The sequence below is a fragment of the Microtus ochrogaster genome, chromosome 1, assembly GCF_000317375.1.
Source record: "Microtus ochrogaster isolate Prairie Vole_2 chromosome 1, MicOch1.0, whole genome shotgun sequence".
Taxonomy (NCBI): domain Eukaryota; kingdom Metazoa; phylum Chordata; class Mammalia; order Rodentia; family Cricetidae; genus Microtus; species Microtus ochrogaster.
Genome location: NC_022009.1, coordinates 49,896,142 through 49,906,630, shown reverse-complemented (window position 1 = coordinate 49,906,630; position 10,489 = coordinate 49,896,142). Strand labels below are relative to the sequence as shown.

At 37.4% G+C, this 10,489-nt stretch overlaps 1 pseudogene; it reads left to right on the top strand.

Annotated features, from left to right (window-relative positions):
* The first annotated feature begins 5,470 nt into the window (after positions 1-5,470).
* On the top strand, positions 5,471-5,927 carry LOC101985933 (annotated as a pseudogene).
* Positions 5,928-10,489: the final 4,562 nt, after the last annotated feature.

Below are 10,489 nucleotides of genomic sequence, written 5' to 3'. Positions count from 1 at the left end.
CTAGGTTATAGGCCTGGAATGAAGCTGGATCATCCTCTACCTGGTGGCATCAGCTATAATTAAGTGTATTCCTAGAACCCAACCTGAGTAGGGAGCCAAAGAATGAAGTGACAGTAGAATCCTTACAATTGTAAGGTCAAGGTTCCAGTAGAGCTGTCTAGAGCTGAACTGCGGAGTCTGGAAAGTGAGGAAAGATATCCTGCACCGATTTTTGACTCAGATAACTTCTCTACTGGGTGAGTCAGAAGACTGAATATGGGCTACAAAGGATTAGGTGTATATTCCTAAGCACTGGTAAAACAAACTATAAACAGAAGTACCAGAAGAGAATCACACTGGATACAGAAACAATATCCAACACATGCTACATGGTGCTCAGCAGTCCAATCTATGAGGACTCTGACATTTCTTATTGTGTAAGACACAGTGTCACAGTGCATATCTGAGGTGTGTTGGAGACTCCACAGGTTCAGGAAGCTGCCTTGAAGCTGAGATGACAGGAAAGAATAACCTGATGTTCAAAATTTATGGTTAAGTATAGAGGGAAGGAACAGCTAGACTAAAATTTAATTCTCATTGCATAAAGAAATTTCTAGTAATCCTGAATACAAGGTTCATGGAGCAGATAGTTTTAAATTAGTAAAGTTGATACACATAGTCTCATGTTGATATCAATGTGGACATCCTTGTCTATGAAAATTGGGTCAGTACTTAGAGTAGAAATATTTGATCACATATAAAATTAACATCAAATTCCTAGGTGATGACAAAAAGACTGTTGGTTTATAATTAACAAAACTCATCCAGCAACACAGTTAATATTCATGAGATAGATCTGAGGGGTAGGTTAATAAATTAATCACTAATCACTGTCTCCAAATTCATAGTCTACCTCTGTTCCAAGAACCTGCACTACGACCACAATGCTTTTACAGAATACTGACACACAGTGACAAAAGATGTTCTCCTATAGTGTTTGCGATAGTTGGGTGTTACAAGTATCATTGGTCCTTTGCTGAGGACTGTTTAGTTTGAGTAAATTTCTGAAGAACAAATAGCACAGTGATATGTACAGCTATGATCTCCAGGATTGTGTTGTTGAAGAGTATAGTTAATAAGTGACTGACTTAGCATGTTCCTATAGCACAGAGTTCACCTCCATGAGAAATCTAAATGCTTTTAATTGATGGTATCATCTTAAAAATGCCTTTTGGCAACTGTAAATTATCTTCTCCAATTCTAAGTTAGAATCAATGCTACTGTATGTCTAATTAAAAGAAATGCATGAAGGAGCAATGAGTTTCCAAAGCACATTCCTGTCTTCTTTCTCCAATTGCAAAGTGGTGACTGATCAATATGTAGAATTTTGGCTTTCTTAAATAAGAACCAAATAATTATTGAAGTATAATGAGGATCCTTGCCAATATGGATACATGACTGTAACTCAAGGTTGATTCAGATGCCTGATGAGGAATTCTACTGGAAGAGCCTTGACATTTCATACTCCAGGCAGGATGACTTAGACTTCCAAGCTAATGATGATCATGCAATGAATAGGAAGAAAATGCTTAATACTGAAGAGAAATCTGCTTTTTTGGTAGATGATCACCAATGTGACAGCTCTTTTTCATAAATTTTCACATAGAATTTCATATTTGTGACTTAGATTTCCTTTCTGATGCTTGTCACTGACCTAATTTTGTTACCAGTCACTTGATCCATATGAGATGAAGTATGGGCCCAAGTCCAATAAACCATCACAATGTATCCCTTAATATTTTAATCTGTCTGATCCATCAATAGTACTTCCAGATACTGATGCATTTTTTTTTCAAAGAGAAATGGATTACAGAGTTTATCTGTGATTTTCCTGGAGCTAATGTTCAGGGTGAGCATCTCGGAGACCTCCTGAAACATATCTAGTGTGGTTGATTCTACAGCTAAGATATCAGACTACTGAGGAATTGAAGTTGTAAAAATCTGAGTGAATCAGAGTGAGAAGATATGAGTCAGATTCCAGACTTATTCATCTCTGTAAGAGGGCTCAAAACAACTCTCAGATTCCATCTTCTACCTGTAAGAATTGCCAAGATCAAAAACAGTGATGACAAATTATGCTGGAGAGTTTGTGGGGTAAAGGGAACAGTCCTGAATTGCTGCTGGGAGTGCAAGCTGGTACAGCCCCTTTGGATGTAAGTGTGGTGATTTCTCAGAAAATTAGGAAACAACTTTACTCAAGACCCAGTAATACCACTTTGGGTATATATCCAAAGGATCTTCAATCGTACCACAAGGACACGTGCTCAACTATGCTCATAGCATCATTGTTTGTCATAGCCAGAACCTGGAGACAACCTAAATGCCCCTCGACTGAAGAATGGATAGAAAAAAACATGGTACATTTACACAATGGAGTATTATACAACAGAAAAAAATAATGACATCTTGAATTTTTCAGGAAAATGGACGGAGCTAGTAAACATCATTTTGAGTGAGGAAACCCAGACACAGAAAGAAAATTATCACATGTACACACTCATAGGTGGTTTTTAAACATAAAGCAAAAAAAAAGGCCACAAATCACAATCCCAGAGAACTTAGACAACAATCCGGGTGCTAAGAGAGACATACATAGATCTAATCTACATGGGAAGTAGAAAAAGACAAGATCTCATGAGTAAATTGGGAGCATAGGTACCTTAAAGGAGGGTTGAAAGGGAGAGGAGAGGCAGGGGGGAGAGCAGAGAAAAATGTAGAGCTCAATAAAAGTAAATAAAAAAGAGGACTCAGGAACAGTGTAATTGTGCTTAGGCACTTAAATTATGTTTAGAAACATCAACTATAACACAGGTATAGAAAAAATAGCTAGTGTCTTGTTATCAATGAAAACAAGCCCCAGTCAGAAGATAAAGACAAAATGAAACCCAGAGTTAAGAGTGAATGAAAAATGCTAGAAACCAATGTCTGCATGTATTCAAGGAAATTTCCTTCTCGTGTTCACAGATATTACACCGTCTCACATGTATTATGATCCTCACATTAGTTTAATATAGGAGAAGAAGTTTAGATCATCTCATCAAAATCTCACAGTGTCCAGCCATTTGTGAGTGGATTCTGTGATGAGAGGAGTGTGTCTGTGGAATTCCATACTGCTTTGGCTGGGAATGACTCTTTTCCACTGCCACCCATGACAGCCATTAGTGTGACCTCATACTGGAGAAGCAAGTGCTCCATTGTACACATTACCAAGAGGAACAGATAAGGTGAACTGCTGAGATAACCTCATATAGAACTTTAAATTTTTGGGAGATCTGACCCTCTATAATAGGTAGCAGGTATTACCTTAAGGGTGTTTTGCTGTGAACTGACAATCCACAGGACACCATATCAATCCTGACCAGTGACAGAAGAGAATCCATGCATCTGGTGATTTTCCCCTGCAATTTTAAGTGCTTATAAGAAAAATCCTGAAATTATAGTAAAAAGTAATAGAATATCATTTCCTTGGCTCATATTTTTGTTTTGATATGGTTAATTACACTTTACATACTCAAACACATGCATACAAAATCCTGCAAAGTACTATTGTGTTCTCACATTTGTGGGAGTGTTTTCCAAAGGTATCCATCATTGGTGAAAATGTTTAACTCCTTGAACGCTTTACTAACATGTGTTCTGTCCAGGAATAAAAGGATACTGGGCTTGAAATGGCAGACAAAGAGAGAAAAGGCTGTGTAAGAATCCTCTATATATTAGGGTCCTTTGCAAAGAGATTTTCTTTCTCCCCTCATTTTTTTTAGATGCATGCAAATGTGGTATGAGAAACAGATTAAGTCAAAGCAATTGTTGCCTTGATTTTTTTCTGTCTTTAAGTCCATTTATTTCGCTCAATGGATTTGTTGACACACACATATCAAACATCCCTTTACTACCAAGATAAGGCATACTTGGTTATGAAGGTTCATATTTGGATGTATGTATGCATTTGATTTCCAAGTACATTGTTTAAAAATTATTAACAGTTTGCAATTATTTTAAATTCAGAAGTTCATGATTGGGCAAAATGATGAGCATGAATGACTGTGTACTCAACCACAGGGGAAAAAAAAAAAACATCTGTATCAATCTCCTATTCAAAGCTCAAGGATCATCACAAAAGAGGAACTGGGAAGAATGTAATACTCAGAATACAAGGTGGATAGACATGAAATACTATCTTCAGGGCGTGAAATGGTGATTGTACACATGAAGTCACAGCAGCTATAGTTACCAACAAACACTGAAAAACATACAGCCATTCATAATAACAGCATGAGAGATTATAAAATATCAACAGGTAAAGGACCCTACTGGCAAGCTTAGCAATATCGGTTCAATCCCTTGGGCCCACATTGTAGAATACAAGAACTGAATTTCATAAGTTGTCCTGTGATGATCACAAATACAACTGTGGTCATGTATACCCTGTTATGAGCACTAAAGATAGGATAATATTTAATAACATATTACAACACAGATGGGGAGGTACTCCTGAGGACGCAAACCAAGCTTTGCATTTATTGCCATTTAGTACCTGATGAGTAAAATATAATCATTTTTTTAGAATGTTTTTATAGTTCCGTTATACCAGTGAATGACACACTTATGTGTATATAGATAATACTAACTGTAGTCTCTGTGTGAGGAACATAATGTCTGTGTTTCAGAGATATTTTTAATTAATATGGTTATCTCCAGTTGTATCCATTTTCCTAATAGAGATATAAGTTCCTTATTCCTTCCAGATGAAAAGCTTCTACTGTATTGTGTATATAACAATATATTCTTGGTACAGTCATGTTGACAGACATGTTTATTTTCATATTTTAGTTATTGTATATTGCTGCAATGAACATTGATTTCTGAATATGTTAACAATAATATTTAAAATAATATAAAATAATAAAAAGCAATATTTCAGAAGTATATTTACTTTTGGTCATTTCAGTCAGTTTTAAGTATAAAACCTGTTGTGAAGGAAACTTATTAGTATTGAAATGAGGTTGTAAATTCTCATCATTAGCAGGTTTTGAAATTTTCAGTCACCACCATCATAATCACAAGCACCTGCTGTAAATCCATCTTAGTACCTGTCACAAAGTGGAGCAAATGCCTCAGGACAGAAATCAATTGAAAAGTTAAGCCTTGATGTTACACTCACAGGGGCTGCCCATGACTTAGGGAAGGTGTATGAGATGTACTTCCTCAGAGGGATTATTACATGGAGCTCTACATGCTGCTGTCTGACCCACATCTCCTCTACTTCCTTCTTTAATAGCTGGACTAGGTCCTTCTCCAAACATTTCCCTGCTCATGAATATGCAAATTACTAGAGTCTACTGTGGTAAATACACTGATGTTTACAGGCCAGGACAACATATGATCAGTATCTTCTGCACAGTCACTGAACACACAAAGTATTCTATTCACCATGAATTGGAGCTGGGTCATTTTCTTTCTTATGTCAGTAACTCCAGGTAACAGCCTTTCAAAGTTCAAAATCCTAATAAGGAACAGTACTGAGGTGACAATGATACCTACTCTGTCTTTGTCTCTGCAGGCATCAAATCCCAGGTCCAGCTGCTGCAGTCTGAAGCTGAGCTAGGGAAACCAGGGTTCTCAGTGAAGCTGTCCTGTAAGACTTCAGGCTACACCTTCACTGACTATACTATGAACTGGGTGAAGCAGAGGCCTGGTCAGGGACTGGAGTGGATTGGAAGGATTTATCCTGCAAGTGGTAAAACTGACTATGCTCAGAAGTTCCATGGCAAGGCCATACTCTCTGTAGACAAATCCTCAAGCACAGCCTATATGGAGCTCAGCAGACTATATCTGAGGACTCTGCAGTCTATTACTGTGCAAGACACAGTGTTGCAACCACATCCTGAGTGTGTCAGAAAACCCGGAGAAGCAGGAAGTTGCACTGGTACTGAAATTACAGAGAAGATTGGCTTGAAGACTTTCACAAAAATAATTATCCTGAGTATCTTTTTGCCTGTCACTTCACACAGTCTAACAGGGTCCTTACAAACCTTTCAAATTTGCAACTATAATTAAAATGATGCTGATTTAGGATGCCCTAGTACACACCATGCCTTGGCAGTATGTTTACCACTAACCACCTACTACGTTTCTTCCTTAATGATGTACTAAAAACTGAAAACTGGGATTATGCATTATGATATAAATCTCTGGATTCTAAGAGAACGGGCCCTTGTTGAGTAGCTTTTAATCAAATAAAATATTAATATGACCAGTAAGTCCAAATATTAATATCTGGTTAAAAAAAACTTTTCATTGTCTTAAATGTCACATATCCTCTCCAGTGTTGAGGTAACTCTGACTTTATGGTCCAGAATAAGTTCCAGCCTTTTAGAATATGAGATACATATCAATATGCACTGCCACACAAGTGTAATTCCTCTAAAAAGGTCAAGAGTATTATTGAATTACTTTTTACAAAACTCATTAATCAAATCAATATATCTAGAGGTTAATTGAGGTAGGTTCTGAGATCACACATTATTCTTTTGTCCCATATTCACTTACTTCCCAGTCTGTCATAGCTGCCTCATTCTCTTAAGCCTTTACAGAACATAGATCTATAGATCATTAGCTTTCACAGGCCATTGGATACTTTGTGGCTATCTTTATTCTACAGAGTGTCTGGATTTTTGCCTGGTAGAGTACTTGTAGTCACCACTCATCAGTTAACAACACTAAAGAATGGATTTCACGGAGATCTAAAAATCAACTATTGTACAGCTCACCGTTCATCATTGAAACATCTGCTCAATATCACCTTAGACGATAAAGACATGTGAGAGCCATAGTTGCAGCACTAGAATCCCATTGTCAAACTTATATTAGTGTGTTCTTCAAACTTGCAGGTGACACTATAGATCCACCAATTTCTAAGAAGAAAATGGCAGCATAAGCTGATATGAAAGACATAACTTGATCAGTCTAGATATGGGGGGAAGGCCTTGGTCCTGACTCAAAATGATGTGTCAGACTTTGTTGATTACCTATAGGAAGCCTTACACTCTCTGAGGAGTGGATGGGGAATGGGAAAGATGTAAGTTGGGGGAAACAGGAGGAGGGAAGGAGAAGGGACTGTGATTGGTACACAAAATTAGAAATGATTGTTTTAAAAAAAATCAATAAGAAAGTTGTGCACAGAGACAATTAGTGTCCTAGTGTCTGATGGCAGCAGATATGTAATACACCTTCTCAGTATCACCTTTATGGTTGACTCCGATGAGGATCAGATGGCCTCTGAATTATTGACGTGTGAGTCACATTAACAAGCCTGGCTGTATTGACATTGTTCTCAGTGGTATGGAAGAGCTCTTTCTGCACAGGTGCCTGTGTGGAACTGAGAACTCATTTCCCCAGACAGATTTAGAACTTGGAACTCACCACCCACTAACTAACACAGAGAATTTTTTCCTGGTCTGTCTCAATCAGATTATTGTTTTGATCTAAAGAATTCCCTTCCTCATTCATGTCCAAATTGCAAAGATTGTGTTTGTATATATAGCAATGTTCACCACAGCACCACATTTCTACTCTCTTGTTCACTGTCCCTGAGAACGCAGGTTCTCAGCATGAACTACAGTTGGATTATCTATCTGGTAGCAGCAGCTATAGGCAAGTGAATTCCTAGATCCAGACTTGAACTAGAAGTCAGAAACTGAAATGACAATAGCACACTTTTCAAATGTGTCTATACCCAGGTTCAGTTACAGCAATTTGGGGCTGAACTTAGGATCCTTGGATGTGCAGGAAAGTGTTCTACAGGAATTTTTACTCATATAGTTTCTTCACATACAGTGAGAATGTCTGTTAATATGGTTACAAGACAAACTCAAAATGGCTGCTAGAGAATTCTACTGAAAGAGTCTTGACATTTTCTACTGGATGTAAGAGGACTTAGACTAATCATCTGATATTAACCATGGAGTAAATGTAAATAAAGAGGTGAGTGTTGAAGAGATGTGTCATCACCAATGGGGACTTCTCATAACACCAGAGATCATATCTATTCCAGTATGGTCTTTGGTCTGTGATGACACTGGTCTTCCAAAAACACTTCCTCTGTGATTTCAGAACAGGCTTCATTTTCACTAAATTAATGTAGGGTATTTCTTCACTTGCTGAATCTTTGTATTAGAACAAGTCATTTTTAGAAAGTCTTATGTATGAGCAAAGCATATCTCCTTGTTTGAGCTAAGCCTTTGACCAAATGACAGTATTCCATATTCTACTCCATCTCTTCTGGGAACTAGAAAATTTCTGAACAATCCATCTGCTTTTTAAAGATCAATGTAACATCTCTTTATCATGTATTTTACATACAACTGCACATTGAATTCTTAGATTTAGTCTTTAATGCTTGTCAGTGATCTAATTTTCTCACCAGCCATTCTATCCATATGAGATGAATGATATGGGCCCACGTCTAATAAAGCAGCACAAAAATTCTCTTTGACTTTTCAGTTTGGCTTTTCCAAGAGTAGTGATTCTGGATGCTGAATAATCATATTTTCCCTGATAAATGACGTTGCAGAGTTTGTCTGTAACTCTTCCTGGAGCTGATACACAGGATGAGCATCTCAGAGACATCCTAAAACACATTTTAACAGGTTCATCCTACACCTGTGAAAATGACCACTAAGGAAACCAGTATGTATGAATATGTGAGTCAATCAGAGTGAGGTGATGTAAGCCAGATTCTAAACTTATTCATCACTGCAAGGGGGTTCAGGACAGAAAAAATGGTACTGAGACCCTTACGTGATGTTGAGAAAAATCAAGTATGGTACAGTAACAGAACGAATTTCTGGACACTTGTGATAAATGACAAGCCCCAATCAGAGGATAAGGGTAAAGTAAATCTCAGAATAAAGGATGAATGAATAATGCTAGAAACCAATGTCTGTGTGTATTCCAAGAAAACTCCTTCTCACATTTATAGACATTGCACTTTATCAGCCATATTGTGATCCTTGCATTGTCTTAACATAGAAGAAGCTCAGATCATCTCTTCATAATCTTACAGAACCCAGACAAATTAATTATATGAGACAGAAGGATGTCGATTTATTTCCATACTGCTTTGGCATTAAAGGACTCTTCTACATTTCCACCCATGATAGCCATCTGCATCTACTCACACTGGAGTATGACATTCTCCTTGTGCACATTTACCAGAAGAATAGATATTAGGAATGGCAAGATAAGCCCATCCAGAACTCTGAACTTTAGAGAGATCTGTTCCTCTATAATGGGAAGTGGTTGTTTCCCTGACAGTGTTACCCTCTGAGCTGACAATCCATAGGAAATCGTCGTAATTCTGACTGGTGAAAATGAGAAACTATGTTGCTGTAGGAAGTCTTACAGCTAGTGGTAACCTGTCCCCTGTGGTGTGGCCTCTTATACTATATATGCTGATGCAGAGCATGCATCCAGTCTCTTTTCTGGGCCCTCCCTCTGTTCCAGTTGTGGATTTTGGTTTATGATCTCCATTCCAGCAGAGGATTCTGATTTGTGAGTTTACCCCTAAATAAAAAACCATCTATTTCTCAATGTGAGCTAGTGTGGGATTTCTTTTAAGCGACCATCTTCATTTGACACTCATGTGGATACGGACTTAATGCGTACTGGGTGGATGGCCTAATGGCCTGGTCAGTCCACGACTCAGACAGTCTCCTAAATGTGCCTGTTTGGCTTGCTTTTACCTATCTTTTTTTTTTCATCATCGCCACAGAAGAATTTGCTGTGTGTGGCAACTTGGAAATTTCCCAAGTGAATGCACACACAACCGCTGCATTCCTTGGGGTGGTTCCTTGAAGCATGGCTACTTGTGCAACTTCCGGTTTCTGCTCCCTGACCCTGAGTTCTGGTTTTCTTGTTTTGTGTATGGAATTGATTTAATTGTTTTTAATTTGTCAAACAAAGCATTTTTCTCAGGATTTAATTAGTACCAATGCAGAAAACTGAAGCAACTTGGAATTTAAAATAGCCCAGGACCATTCCTGTTACTACTGGTTGCATTGATTTTATTCACAACTCTGCAATCACAACATCTGATGGACTATAAAGATTACAGTTTACCAGATCATGTAAATAAATAAATATGGCAGGCTTTGTTAATAATGCAACTTTTATTAACTTTTTTGCTAATAATATGGATTCTATTAATCAAGCCTTATATGACTATGGTGATACTTCAATTTATCAGGTACTGGGATTCAGTTTTCTACTCTATATTCTATCGTAAAGAAAGAATATGGTGCTTTTAAGAATGATACAGTCTTAACAGATTGATAATGAACAGCAAGGTAATAGGATTATACCATAGAAGATCAAAAGTTACCTAGAAAAGTTAATATTATTACCAAAAAATTTGAATCCATATCTATTGGTACTAAGAAGTTATCTGAAA